The sequence below is a fragment of the Canis lupus genome, chromosome 14 (assembly GCF_011100685.1).
Source record: "Canis lupus familiaris isolate Mischka breed German Shepherd chromosome 14, alternate assembly UU_Cfam_GSD_1.0, whole genome shotgun sequence".
Classification (NCBI taxonomy): Eukaryota; Metazoa; Chordata; class Mammalia; order Carnivora; family Canidae; genus Canis; species Canis lupus.
This window is the reverse complement of record NC_049235.1, coordinates 30568963-30584581: the sequence shown is the minus strand read 5'-3', so window position 1 is coordinate 30584581 and position 15619 is coordinate 30568963.

Below are 15619 nucleotides of genomic sequence, written 5' to 3'. Positions count from 1 at the left end.
AAGAAGAGAAATAAAAACAGATTTCTGCCTTGAAAACCAGGTAGATAGGTCAATGGTATTGTGATCTAGGGGCACTAGCAGTTGAGACTGCAGACCTAAATGGACCTCATTTAGTCATCACCCATGGGATTCTTGATGTTGGCATCAGGGCAGTTAAATATATGGGTATGAAACACCAGGAAAATAAATTTAGGATCTGTAGACTATAACCGAAGGGAAAAAATGAGCTCAAATATGAAGGGAATGTAGAGTGGGAACATACAAGCTGAGACATAAAGAATATTGTCAAGTTGGGTAGAGGTCCCAATTTCTAGATATTCAAAGTTTTGCTCCCTTTCTGGTTTTGTTTTGTTTTGTTTTAATTTTTCTCTTTCTCTCTCTACCCCAAAGCCCTCCACCTCTACTTAGTGAGTTCCAGACACTATCAATATACAGAACTTGGCGGCAGACTATTGCAAGAGCATCACCAGAAAACACTGTCATTCAACTTGAGTGGATTCTAGAAAGCCCTATGTCTAAATGCAAATGTTTGCTCAGTCTAAAATGTTTCAAAAAGTTCCTTTTCTTTCCAAAGTTGTCAATATTACAGTCTTATTATTTTTAACATTTTATTATTTATTATTCATAAGAGACAGAGAGAGGCAGAGACACAGGCAGAGGGAGAAGCAGGCTCCGTGCAGGAAGCCCAAGGCGGGACTCTATTCCGGGTCTCCAGGATCACTCTCCAGGCGGAAAGAGGCGCTAAACCGCTGAGCCACCCAGGCTGCCCTACAGTCTTATTTTTTGAGTTATGTTTATGTCAGAGAAAAATGTTATTACTGCCATTTTTCTTGTCTTTAATATCAGTTTCTTCTTTCTTAACTAGCATGTGCCTCGGGATATGTGGGCAACTTGAATGTGGTGACTATGTCTTATTCATATTATGGTTCCAATGTTTATCCTAGAGTATGACAAATAAGCAGTGGTCAGCAAATGCTGATTGAACAAATAAATTAATGAAAATTGAATAAATGACTATGAAGTTACTATAGAACAGGGAGAAAATTATTAGAGCACCAAAACAACAACAAAACAAAACAAAACAAAAACTGAGAGAGGGTGGAGACAATCCAAGTCATTAGGAAACCATTTTAGCAAGACAAGTCTTTCATGTCACCTGATGTGACTCCTAAGACAGGCAATGGATTCAGAGATGTTATTTATGCATTCTACATACATGAAAGTATTAATTAAATATTTTTAAATAGGCATATTTCATAACACTTTAAAAGTGCACATGCTAAGATACTGGTGGGGATTTTTGAACAGTTGCGTGATAAATTTAGAGACACCATGAAGAATGCCTGAGGTTCCAAAAAAAAAAAAAAAAGGAAAGAGAAGAAATGAATCACTTGACATAATATGACTAAGAAAAGAAGCGAACATTTTTTTATTAGTCAAATGTCAAAATATGGAGCAAAAATCAAAGAAGCTTAAAAACAAGCAAAACCAGAACAGCATTGCTACAGGCAGAAAAGAAATATCAACCAAATGATAAAAGGCTATTCCCAAACACAGACTTCAGCTCTTTTCTATGTTTACCAGCAAGCTGGCAGCAACTCAGATTTCAACAATTTACTTTACCACAGTTGATAAAGGTGCTAGAAATATTTTGTTTTATCATAAACAGGGTGGAATAGAAAAATGGAAAAGCAGAGGACCACATTCAGGATGTTGGAAGGGGGCTGCTTGGCCCCTTATGGGGAACATAGATGCTATGTTTGAGTAATCAGTATTTTTTGAAAGCCAGATGCTAGGGTTTTTCCTTTTGTCCTTTTCCTAAATGCATTTTCTTATTTAAGTAAAAATATATTTATTAATCAATGAATTTAAGTAATATTAGCTTGGTCACAGCAAGCTTATAAGATTTCATGTACTGAAAGAAATTTAAAATTGTACACAAGGTATGTTTTTTTTTCCTGTCCAATATTTTTGGGGCATTGTGAAGGGAACTTTTTCCTTATTCAAAAAGGAAATGATTAATCTGCTACTGTCCATTGCCAGATGGTAATATGAATTTGTAGTTTATTTAAGAATAGACTTAATGTGGGGGGAAGAGAATCCTTCCTGTTTGTGATGTATCAATAATTTGACTGAAGAGAAGTTATATACTATTAAGTTGCATGTTAGATTCTTTTCCTTTTTCTTCCCTGAAGTCGTCACAAATAAATTGCACCCAAAATCATATTATATGCTGACAACTTTATGAGGCTATTTAAATATCCTTTCTTCAAACATTTTTAATAGTAAAGGATTTTTGTATATTTGGCTTTTTAGACTTTAACTGGCATCCAAAATATTTTCATTTGATTACATACTATCTGTTGCTAATAGATAAGTAATTCATTTTCTGGAAAATATTTATTCTAGCATTATTTTCTAGCACTTTTACAAATATAATTCAAATGCATTTTTTTTGGAAAAGAATCAGAATTTTGGAAGATCTGTTTCTCTAAAAATACATTCAACTATGGATAATTTAGTACACACACACACTCATATATATACGCATATATATAAATATATAATATGCATATATTGTTTGCATTCAGATCCTGAATTTGTTTAACTAATAGAAATTTTTAAACCTGTTAGAATTTTTAGGGACATAAGAACTTCTGCTTTGAAATGAAGAAGAAAGTATGTTCAACTCATATTTCTAATATAGTTATCTTAAAATATGTTGAAATTCTTTTTGCCATTATTATTATAAATGGGTTTTTTTTTAACTATGGGAAAATCCTAACACATACATACATTTCAGGAGATCAATAAGACAACTCCATCTACCTTCATTACTCAGCTTTAAAAGCCACTATGCCTCCGGACCAATCTTCCTTCATATGTGCCTCTCCTCACAAGACTTCTCAAAATTATTTTGAATTAAACTCTCTACTTCATATCCTTTTATTCATAAATACTAAAAGCTACTGGAGTATCTAAGTGGCTGAGTCCATTAAACATCCAACTCTTGATTTCAGCTCAGATAGTGATCTCAGGGTCATGAGATCAGGTTCCATCCTCCAGCTCCACACTGGGCGTGGAATCTGTTTGGGCTTCTCTTTGTCCCTCTACCTCTGCTCCTCCCTACTCCCTCCCACTCTAAAATAATAATAATAATAATAATAATAATAATAATAAAGCAAAATAAAATCTACCAAAAGATCCTCTTTTCATAAAAAAAAAGAAGAAGAAAGAAAAAGAAAAACAACTGATAACTGTTTTCAGTTGAATAACTGATAACTGATTCAAATATCTCTGATACCAATCGTTTAGCTATGGGGCTAAGCAAGGGCAATATTCATCCTGAAATCTGGCTCCAAAGGAGAATATTCAATGCTATTTAGTTACCTGTTACCTATTCCTAAAATCAATGACAAAGTTAGCAGTAATGAAAGTCAAAGTATATTCACCTATAAGTATACATTATATGCCTTTTGGGGGGTTGGGCTATTTTTACTCCTGAATAGGGAGCTGGTTAGGTGTCCTGTCATTATCAGTTTATGTTTAGTCCTTTGGTTTGGGATCTAACACAAATCACTTCAGTGCAAGGCAGAACTCAGAACCCCTGAATAACAGCCATTGGGTGCTTTCAGTGAAAGCAAGAAAAATAATACAATCATGTTGGTCATTCACTTTTAAAAAATCAGTAAATCATCTAAACTCATTTATTATTCATTATCCATCTATTATGTACCTACTCATATAGCTACTCATTCAATGAACACTTATTGTGTGTCATCTCCTGAACTAGGTGCTAAATCTACAAAGGTGAAATAAAAGTCTATGATCTCTTACATGCAGACAATGAAATATTATTCAGCACAAGCAGAAATGAGCCATCAAAAAAATAAATAAACATAATGACACCTAAAAAAAAAAAAAAAAAAAAACTGACCCTTGGATATGTGTGACATTCCTCAAGAACTCCTGCCCTAAATCCAAGGAAAGGAAAAACAAATGGTTAAGGAGAGCATGTGATGTAATAGGGGCACTGGGTGTTATATGCAACTGATAAATTATTGAACGCTACATCTGACAGTAATGGTGTACTGTGTGTTGGCTAATTGAATTTAAATAAAAAAAAATTTAAAAAGAAATAAAAAAAGAAATGAGCCATCAAACCATGAAAAGACATGAAAGAATCTCTAATGCATACTGCTAAATGACAGGAGCCAAGCTGACAAAGCTACAGACTGTATGATTCCAAGTAAATGACAATCCAGAAAAGGCAGATGGAGACAGTAAAAAAGATTAGTGGTTACCAGGATTTGGGAGAAGTGAGGGATGGATAGGTGGAACACCAGAGTTTTTAGAGCAGTGAAACCATTCTGCATGATATTGTAATGGCAGACACATGTTATGATACATATCTCAAAATTTATAGATTGGAAAACACAGAGTCAACCCTTATGCAAACTATGAAATTTAGTCTCTATCCATGTATCACTGTTGGCTTATTAATTGTAACAAACATGTATCAATGATGCTTGCAGTTAATACATAATAGGAGAAACCAGAGGAGGGGCTATGTCAGAACACTGTGTACTTGCTGCTCAATTTTTTCTGTAAACCTAAAACTACTAAGAAAATAGTCTATTAATTAAAAGCATATTATGATCTTTTCCTTCCTAGATTTCAAGATCTAGTTTGGGGCAGATGTATAAATAACTATCCTTATTAGTTTCTTTGGTTTGCCGTAACAAATTTCCACAAACTTAGTGGCTATAGACAACAAAAGTTTATTCTCTCACAGTTCTGGAGTCTGAAATCAAGCGTGGATAGGTCGTGCACCCTCCAAAAGCTCTAGGAAAAACCTTTCCAGCCTCCGGTGGGTCCATAAATTTCTCAATTTGCAGTCAATACAATCTCTCACTCCACCTTCACACAGTCTCCTTCTCTCCCTGTGTGTCTTTCCTTTGAGTTTAATGAGGACACATATATTGGATTTAAATCCCACCCATATAATCCAGGATGATCTCATTTTAAGATTCTTAATTTAATTGTATCTGCAATGAACCTTTGTCCAAACAAAGTTACATTCAATAGTTAAGTGCTTAGGGTGTGGATATACCTTTTGGGAGGCCACTATTCAATTCATTGCACTACGCATAACATGATTTGCACTATAGAGAACAGGATACAAACACAGTACTCTGAGAGGGAGGTATGAGATTCTCATAGGGAATGTGACAGGAGATGGATGTTGAAAGTCTAGCTAGAGGAGCACCTGGGTGGCTCAGTTGGTTAGGCAATCAGGTATTGATTTCAGCTCAGGTCATGATCTCAAGGTCATGAGATTGAGTCTGGAGTCAGGCTCTGAGCTGGGCATAGAATCTGTTTAAGATTCTTTCTCAGCCCCTGCCAAAAAAAGAAAGAAGGAAAGAAAGAAAGAAAGAAAGAAAGAAAAAGAAAGAAAGAAAGAAGAAAGAAAGAAAGAAAGAAAGAAAGAAAGAAAGAAAGAAAGAAAGAAAGAAAGAAAGAAAGAAAGGAAGAAAGTTGTATTGGAGTTTCCAACATTAGGGTAGGAGTGTAGCAGTGTGAGAGGTAGGGGAATACCATCTTCAGGGAGGTGTTTCAGGCAGCAAGATACATTTAGAGAGTGATAAGAAGGTCAATGTCCCAAGAAAGGAGAGTGGATGAGAGCTAAAGGAAACAATAGCATATCAATCTGAGATGTCAGACTTGCCAGGTTATATAAGAACTGGCAACCTTAAGGAAAAAACTTTGGATCTTCTTCCTATTCACAAAGTTTCTAAAGTCAAGATCAGATTCATACTTTAGAAATAGGGCTGTTTGCAACAGAGTGAGGACTTTAGGAAGCAGAGATCGGTGGCCAGGAGATTAATAGTCTGCACTCAAATGAAATACGACTCTTGAGATCTCCCAGTGGGGAGAGAGCCGAGAGATGAGAAATAGATATTTTGGAGGTGGAATAGATGGCATGTGTTGAATAACTGGGTTTGCTGAACAGGGAAGGATATGAGGGTGAATCTTCAGTTCATGGCTTCAAGACTGAGTTTGATGCCTTTCTCCAAAGTAAGGACTTTCAGAGGAAAGGAGTGATTTCATGTGGTGCCTATGAAGTTATGAGCTAATTTTGGATATATTTAATTTTCTTTTATCTTGTACCCAAGTTCTAAATGTAGTGTATCAAAATGTTTTTTTTTTGTTTTTGTTTTTTGTTTTTTTTTGTATCAAAATATTTTGCTCTGGAACAGTAAAGAGCTCTGAAAAAAAGAAGCTTAAACTTTTGGGGAAATCTTCAAAATTATCTTTCAAATTGCCCGCATAGTCTCTCCCCAGTCATTTTCTGTCACAGACAGGCTCAAACAGACCCATGACCCTGAAAACAGAAAGAATGAGAGAGTCATCAAATATCCAGGGGCTGGCTCAGCGGTTTAGCACGGTTTAGCACTGCCTTCAGCCGGGGCGTGATCCTGGAGTCCTGGGATCGAGTCCCACGTCAGGCTCCCTGCATGGAGCCTGCTCCTCCCTCTGCCTGTGTCTCTGCCTCTCTCTCTCTCTGTGTGTCTCTCATGAATTAAAAAAAAAAAATCCAGGGGCTTTACTGGTTTGTAGATGTGAGAAAAAGAATTTCCCTTTTTCAGGAGAGAGAAGTCTGAAATGACTGCTACGAAGTAGCAACTCAATCTTATTATAAAGGTTGTAAAAAGAATTAGAACATAAACTTTTGCCAGGGAGGAGATCTTCAAACTCAAGGAATGTTGCTTTACTACCTTTTATTTTTATCTTTTCAAAGCTGGTACAATGAAAGAAGAAATCTATGTTCCAGCATAAAAAATAAACATAATATCACTGTGACAGGGACTGATTCAGTATGGAAACATTGACTGTAGAGGCTTTCTGGCTTACTTCAAAAGACTTTCAATAACTGACAAAAGAGTTTATTTGGATAGTTTCAGTTTCATGTGTTTAATCAACTAAAAACTCAATCCAGAGTTGAGAGCGTGACACAGCACGTGTTCAGAAGAGGGTGTGCATGTGTTCATGTTTGTAGAGCCATGACTGTGTTTGCATGTGTAGATATTTGAGCGTGAGCAAAGGTGTGTGTGTGCATGTGTGTGTATTATAAAATTTTATGCTGTTTTATATCATTCATTTTTTTAAATAGGGCCCATGCTTCTCATCCTCACAGCTGTGATCATATCAGGCCTAAATTTCCATGATTTCTGTAACACTTCATCATGCTCTAGATCTTACAAGAGTATGTCACAAAGGGATTATATGTAACTATAGATAAGAATGAAAAGTAGAAAAGTAAAACTGCTTTCCCTCTGACTTCGTTCAGCTTGATAGGATAGGCCTTACTTTTAAGGACTACTATGTTCGTTGGTTTCCATGTATTAGCATACACTGCTAAACGTATATTGTGCCATTCAGTTATACACTACAATTAAAATAGTGTTTCCTGAAAGGAATTTCTCTCAAAACTTTCTGTTATTAGAGTAGGCAAATCCACCATAGCCATTCCTAGATGAACATGTTAATAACAATGTGATGACTACCACCTCCTACACCATTGACTTCTTACCAATTCTTCTTCTTGTCATATCAGTTATTTGGAGAGTTTGATAAAATCATAGATTCACAGGCGCCATCCCTGCTGAATGTTTAATGTTCGGGAAAGAACTGTGATTTTAGCCAGCTCTTTGTGAACTCATTGAAGATTCTGTAAGTCTGTAAAACAATAAACTAGTCCAATCCCTTGTTTTTCAGGAATATTTTCAGAAGACTGAGACCAAGGAAAATTATTAACCCATTCAGACCATGTCTCTTTCTCCTAAACCACTGTGCCACACCACCAATCTTTTGGGCACACAATACACAAGGAAATTCTGACTTGGGGTTTTCAGCATAAGTGACTTTAAAATGATTCTACTATGCCACAGTGAATTTGGCCCCAGTTCCAATATACATACCAACATGCAGCTTAGTGGTTGTATAGAGTACAGTGTTAATGATGCCAGAGTTGTGCTATTCATCCCTTTACTGTCATTATTTAAAAACAAAGACACTGGTAATTTTGCCCATCTTGCATCTAACCTTGATTCCAACCAGTGGTCTTACAAATATTTCCTGCTGGTCAGAAAAGGAGTGTGTGTGACTCAGCATTGCCACTCACATTGGAGGGATATAACTCAAAGGGTGTGGTGTTGGTGACATAGTAGTAACATCTCTGCAGACGAAGAGCAATTTCTTTTTGAACCGGTGCCATTAGATATTAACTGTTTTTAGTAGAAGGATAAGACATGGTCACTGTACCTAATGAACTTAATGTATGAATGGAAAAACAAAGACTGACCCAGAAAGAAGAGATTCTAGGTCAGGGTATGTGTAGAGACCTGTCATTTTGAACCAGGGGCATGACACAATGTTCCCTCTCAATCTTCATTCCACATACATATATGATAAATTGTTACGTCAGTTGTTTAAAAAAGTGTTGTGGATGATTTTTTGACATTGACAGTCAATTTATTTTTTTTAAGATTAATTTATTTATTTTAGAGAGAGAGGGTAGGGGAGGCATAGAGAATCTTAAGCAGACTCCCTACTGATCATGGAGCCCCCACACAGGGCTTGATCTCAGGACTCTGAGATCCTGACTTAACCAGAAACCAAAAGTCACACATTTAACCAACTGAGCCACCAAGATACCCCGCTGAAAGTTATTTAACTTTATACTGGCAACAATCATCTAAATGATATATATTCTTTCCTGAAGGAAACAACTCAGTTAATATACACGTAGTTTATGATCTTTCTTTTGCAGTTCCTCTAAAACCATGAGCAAAAGATTACAGAGACTGTATTTTCCTTTGTAGAAAGCATAGGCAAGGCTCATATCTTCTTAGAAATTTTGTGAATTTGCATAAACTACTCACATTCTCTATGTTCCAATTTTCTGTCAGTAATTGTGACCAAGAACAACCGGCTTTATGGGGTTTCACTTGGGGTACTGTAAGCCACAGGCTCATCTGACCACTTACTAAATTCCCCAGTATTAATAGTAAAGGCAGACACTGGGTAACAGTTGTCACCATTCCCTAGTTTGCCACTGTCTTTGGGCAGCTCAGAATGCCTGCTTCACTTCTGAGTTTCATTAGAGCTGGCCTGTGAGGCAACTTGCGTGCTAAGGGAGATGGCAGAGATAAGGATGAATCCATATTAAATGTTCTCAATCTCTTCCTACTGTCAGAAAGTTAGCAAATGGTATGATTATGGCATTAATGAGTGCATTCATCCCTGCTCCCTCCCTTTAACCCCATCTCTTGGGGAATGATTGAACAACTCTTACCATCTGTAAGGGTCTAAGGTAAGTAGTTTATATGCTTGAATCTCATTTGGTCCTCCCAGTTATCTCACAGTGTAAGGTGGAGTTTATTCAAACTTTCCAGGCAAAATTAAGGCTCAGGACAAATAATTTTCCCAAGCACGTGTGACTATCAGTTGTCAAAACTGGGTATTTGAACGCTTTCAGTATGATTCTGGAGCCTATGCTTTTGGCACTTGACTATCCTCTGTCCTAAAGGAGAGCTATGGGATTAGAAACAGTTGGGAATACCAACCCAAATGAGGCACCAGGGCCTGTCTAGACATGTAGCATACGAGCATTTGGAAGCCCCACTCCTTCTCTTCATTCTCTTGGTACAGACTTCTTCTAATTCATTAGTTGAGAAATCAACTAAGGTATATTACAAAGGGGGTGGGTGGGTATAAGCATGAGTAATTTATGGAAAATGGGTTATTACTCAGGGAAGGAAAAGTAACTGGCATCCAATAAATTCCAGGCATAAGCATTTCTCTTATAACATGGACCTACTGCTGTGTGGCATTGGCCCATTTTACAGATGAGGCATTCAAGCTCTTTAGGTTTAACCCATTACATTGTTTCTGATGCTTGAATACAAAGATATTGTTCCTACCCTTCACGTGCCCCAGATATGTCAGATATGAATATATGAATTGCAACAGAGAGGAATAAAAATGATGGAAGAAATATATGCTGAAAAATCTATTTACTGAGACTTCTGGTTACTCATTCAAAAGCTGCAAGTAAAAATAATAAAACTATTTTCATGAGAGTCTTTTGAGTTCTAGAATTCTCATTTGGAGAATAGACCAATTATGTCTAGGTTGGGATTTAATTTATGTTAAGGTCTTCCAAAGTTATTTTTAATTTGAAGCTTACTCAGACCAGAAAATGACATTTTCTGTGGTCTTGAATAACTTCCTTCACAAAACTTCCATGGATGGTGCTGAACACACGACCGTCTGCAGGGTTAACCAGGTAAAACTTGAACAGACAATTTTCTGTAGTCAGAAGCAGTAAAACCAAATCCATGACATTTTTATCACATCAGGCTATTCCAGATACTAGTTCTACCTTTTGACAGGATGCCAAGGAGTTGACCATTAAAACAATGTATCCGGCACCATGATATCTGGCTTTTTAAATACTCGTTTCTATAAAACATAACAACATTGTACTTCAGTTTTCAATTGCTTTTCTTTTTGATTGTCTCTGAACAGACACATATTTGATTCACAGGATACATTTAAGTTTAATGTTCCCATAACCACAGACAAAATTTTGTGCTTTTTAAAATAAGTTTTAACAGAAAGCATGGATGATAGTAAGGAACATGGTAAAACCCAGTGACTTCCCAAGACATCTATAAACTCTGAGCTATTTTAGGAAAATGTAAAAACAATGCACAAAGGGAACACACATCCCAAATCAAGTCCTGAATATTCCCAAATCAAATATAACTGGAAGGAGCAGTTGAAACTAAAAACTAAAAACTAAAAATTCTCTGTGAAAAACCTGTGACGAAAGAAATATCGATCCCATTCTCAAATATTAATGAAACCTACATCTGCGGAAATGAACAATGTCACTCTGAAATGACATTATCAATACTAAAGAGATAGTATAAGTGGGAATCTGATAATTGTAAGGAAGATTTCAATATATTATAAACTAAATGACTATATGTATCCTAAAAGGAGGAAAGTGAGTGCAATAAAAGCTAAAATAATATTACAAATTCACTTTTTAAAGTAAAGAAATGTTTCATCTGCCGTGTCTTATAAAGATATGTTATGATATTCTTTGTCCTGTTTCCGCAGAGTAAAAAATCATGCTTTCCCTCACCCCCAAAGCAAGAAAACAAGCCCATTCTTTCCAATGGCATTCCAATTCACTATTTTTCCCTCCAACATATCACCTCTTTTACTATAACCAGATTGAGAGTATCAAGAATGGAAACCAGTCCTCCTGTCTTAGAAACATACATAAGAAGTCTTTCTTTAAAAAAATAATAAAAAATAAGTAAACTTTTTTTCATATTGGAATCTAGGGCACTGTAAGAAAAGTATTCCAATTGATGGCAGAAAGCCATTATGAGGAAACAAACTGTATATAAGCATGGGGACACAGCCTTTGTAGCTCTGAAATAACTTACACAAAGAACTCATATATAAATTTGGCTCACCTCAGCAATGCTTTTTCTTTAAATTACACAGAAATCTGAAATGCATTGGGTGTGTGTAAGGGCAAACTGTGGCCCTGAGTAAAAATGTGTATTTAAAAGGGGAAATGTGGAAGTAATTATTACCTTGATGTATTTACCAGAATGCACAGAATGTATTCAGCATGTCTCACTTGGGCATTGAGGGTTTCGCAGAACACCTATGACTCTCAAACTCCAGCATTTGGCATCATGTGATCCGTGAGTTAGTGATAAACTACCTTTACCCAGGCACTGTTGTCTTGGAAAGCCTCAACGAGCCAGGCTGCTGAGATGAACTGAAATCATTATTTGAAATGAATGAGTCACTCTTCTCTGGTTCAAAACGAACAAATCAGTGTTGCAGGGAGGCACTTTTAGAGAAATAAACAGGAACTTTTGTTTCCTTCCACGTAGAGGCTAGAAAAGCAAGGCCAAGGAAAGTGTGCTAAGTAACTGCAAAAAAATAAAGTTGGATTTCATGATTACTGTTGGGTCTTTAAATTGTGCTTCTAAGCCAACATGCATATTTCCTGCAAACCAGACTTAAGAGGAGGCTCTGGTCAGTAGTAAGAAGTGTCCATGCCCAAGAGTGGGGAGGGGATGTTTATAAAGTGGGGGTTCCAGTGGGCTGGCTACAGTAGATATGCTCTACAAAGTAACTAGAAGTGGGGAAAGTGGACAGTGGCAATCTGAGCCAAAGACCCTGAGGAAATATCCAAAGTAGGAAGCTGATGAAAACATAGGAAAGTCCCTAATTTAGAGATGCAGAGACACAGCTACAAGTTGGGCCCTGGGAAAGAAGCCACACTGAAGCAGACAGGCCATAAACAACATGGTGTGTCCCCTATGATTTCAGCACATACCAGTGAGCGTTTAGGGTTTATTTTATGGGACCACAAGTGTGTGATCCATGGATATATTGAGCCAGCCAAATAGAGCAGGATCATGAGATCTAAATGTTTGCATTTGTCTTGGCTTCTGGAATGACAGATAATAACAATTGCCTTTTTACAGCAAAGTTCCAGGACACATTTCTCCTCCTCCTGTTCCTCTGTGATCACACCTCACAGATTCTCTAAGTGAACTTAGGAATGATGGATACAAATAAAATACTGAGCTTATGAAGTGAAGGATTTGGGGTATTCAGGTTAGATGGAACCTTGAAAGACCAAATCTACTAGAAGGAAGCAAGGCTTAATTCAGTCTAGGAAAGTACATAGCAGTTTTCTGCTGAGGACGAATGTTGGAAAGGCCATCTTAGGTAAAGAAGAAACAGCATGTGTAAACAAACTAGTGTGCCTGAGGAGCCAGAGTGATTTATTATGGATGGACCACAGATTATTGGCAGGGAGTGGCAAAGGGCCTGGTTAGAAATGTTCAGGCTAAGGCCAAATTCTAAAGGAGCGAGCAAACGCGTGCTATGGAATTTGAACTTTATCTGTTAGGCAATGATGAGTGATTAATACTACTAATGTGGTGATGGGGAGGGAGGTCAGGGATCACGTGTTTCGATGCACACTCCAGAAATCTCCCTCCGGTCACAAGATGAAATAGTTTGGAAGTGAGCCAAACTAGAGGTAGGGGAAATTGGTTAGAAAAAGTTGATTGCAACAGTTCAGTGAACAAAATAATTCAGAATATGGAATAAGCAGCAACAGTAGAGGAACAGAGACAATGGGTTCAGGAATATTCAGGAGGAAGTGTGGCAGTACTTATGGAAATGAACCATCAGGGGACACGAGGTTTTCTGACTGGTGGTATGGAATACAAGAAAAAAAGCAGATTTGTCATGGAGGAGGGTAAAAAAAGAGACAAATTCAGTTTTTAAAATGGTATGTCTGTGGGACATCTGGGTGCACTTGCTTGAGATCAGATGGAATTATTACTTTCAGAATTAAGTTCTCTTATTCGGTTCACTTTTTGATGCAAGTGACACAAACCCAATTCAACTAGTTTAAACCAAATCAAGGGATTTATTAGCTTTTTCAAGTGGGCACAGCTGGATTTAGAGATCTAAACATGGTTTGTCAGACTTTATCTCTCATTTCTCCTCGCTTCTGTTTGGCTTCCACTTCAGAGCCCCTTTCCATGAGGTAGTAAGATGAGTACAGACAGCGCTAATCCTGCATGCTCTTGGTTCCTGAGGAAAAACAACACGCTCTTCTTAATGTCTCTGTCAGAATTTCTAGACTCTGATTAGCCTGGTTTGTCATGCACCAGTCATGTTCCCAGGGCATGAAATACTCAGATAGTCCAAGCCTGTGTCACAGTCCTGACTTGGGGGCCAGCTTCCAGATAAAGCACCAAGAGTGACCATCCCCAAAGAACCACATGGGGTTGAGACAGGTGCATCTGAGTGGCAAATTATGCAGCTCTAATGAAATGGCAATTAGACAACTAGTTTGAACTTCAAGACACTGGAGAAGAGCAATGAAGGTGACTTCAAAGCATGTGAACATGATAAATCTCTTCTAAGTTAGCCCTGCCTTCAAAGGCTCCAGAGCTTGGCCAGCACAGTAAGGAGAACCAACACATATCTCTAACACCAAAAGTCAAAGACTTTTAAAATTTCTTCTAAGGAAGGTTTTTGAAAGTTTGGGAACCAATTGAACAAATAAACAGAATTACTTGGAGGAATGTTTGGAACTGAACCATACCCACTGAAATCCTCCTCCATCCTCACAACACATGCACACACATACACACACACACACACACACACAGGATGCAAGGCTGAGAGAAACCAGTGTGTTTGGGGGAGTGGGGGGCACAGGACCGGGGAGAAGATCACAGTCCCTGCCCTGAAAACCTGGGAAAGGAGCTGCTTTTGTTTAAGCCAGCTGCCTCAAATCACCCCAAAAAGGTGTTTAGTCAGATTGGATTCTCCAAATAACTAAATTCCATCCCTCCCCCTGCTGGGGCAGTGTAGCTTTTGGAAGTGATTAGAACTGCCTGGAAATCCTGAGTTGGAAAGGTAAGCAGAATGGGAGGAGACTGCCAGCCCTGGCTCCCCAGGGAGTTTTGACCCGGTCAGTCCCATTCTAGGCTTGGACAAATCTAGTGACTGCCCTGGAATCCTGGGTGCAGTCTAGCCTCTGCCTTGCTCTCTGCCAGCAGATCCAGGTGGTGGCTTGGGCTTGCAGGGAGCAATGCAGTCTGTGGAGAGCAATACCCCTTGAACTCAGCTGCAGTATGAGTGTGGGAATACACTGCGAGGACCAGAGTGAGAACCACGCAGGGCTGTGACTATATAGCCTGATTTATAACTTTCAAATATTCAGACATGCAGCATGTGGGCCTTGGGCCCAGCAAATGTTAGGGGCAAGCCTGTCTCTAGCATTTACCATTTCAAAGCCTTTCATAGTGTAATAAACACATATTTAAAATAAATCTAATTTTGATCGTGGTGCAAAGAGAAATGTGTGTTTCCCAAAGGATGGTTTACTGTTACCGAAGAACTTCACTGGCTTTGCCTTTTTAGTGGGTTAGCTGTTAAGAGTCATGTAGGTTAATCTACCATGAGGAACATTTACAAAGTGACTTAGATTCTATTTGGTTTTACTTAATGAGTGTTTTTATTTTATTTTATGAGTTTTTTTAAAGTATATCTTTGTGTTTTATTTTTATAATTGTTTGGGTATATTTATGGTTTGGAATGGGTTTTTAAGAATTTAAGTGAAATTGAGACTATTTCATTTACAGGGAAATTTGCAAGATTGCATCTATAGGTCAATCCTATGAGTGACCATAAGAGCATGAACAAATTAGATTCTTGTTGAGGATCACCTTCCAGTCACCTTTTATAGTCACCTGTTATAGTGCTTTTTGTAAGTGATCACTTGCCTGCACTGCCCATTAGCCAATATGTGGCCCAGCCACACAACAGCCAGGAACTTGGCCACCTTGCGAAGCCGATTTCCTGACACATTCCCCTCTGTTGCAGGATTCTGGACCATCTTCAAAGGCTTTTGCCTGGTTTTTGTCAAAGCTTGAAAATGTGAAGGGACAATAAATATTCCAATCTACTTCAATTTACAGTGTTA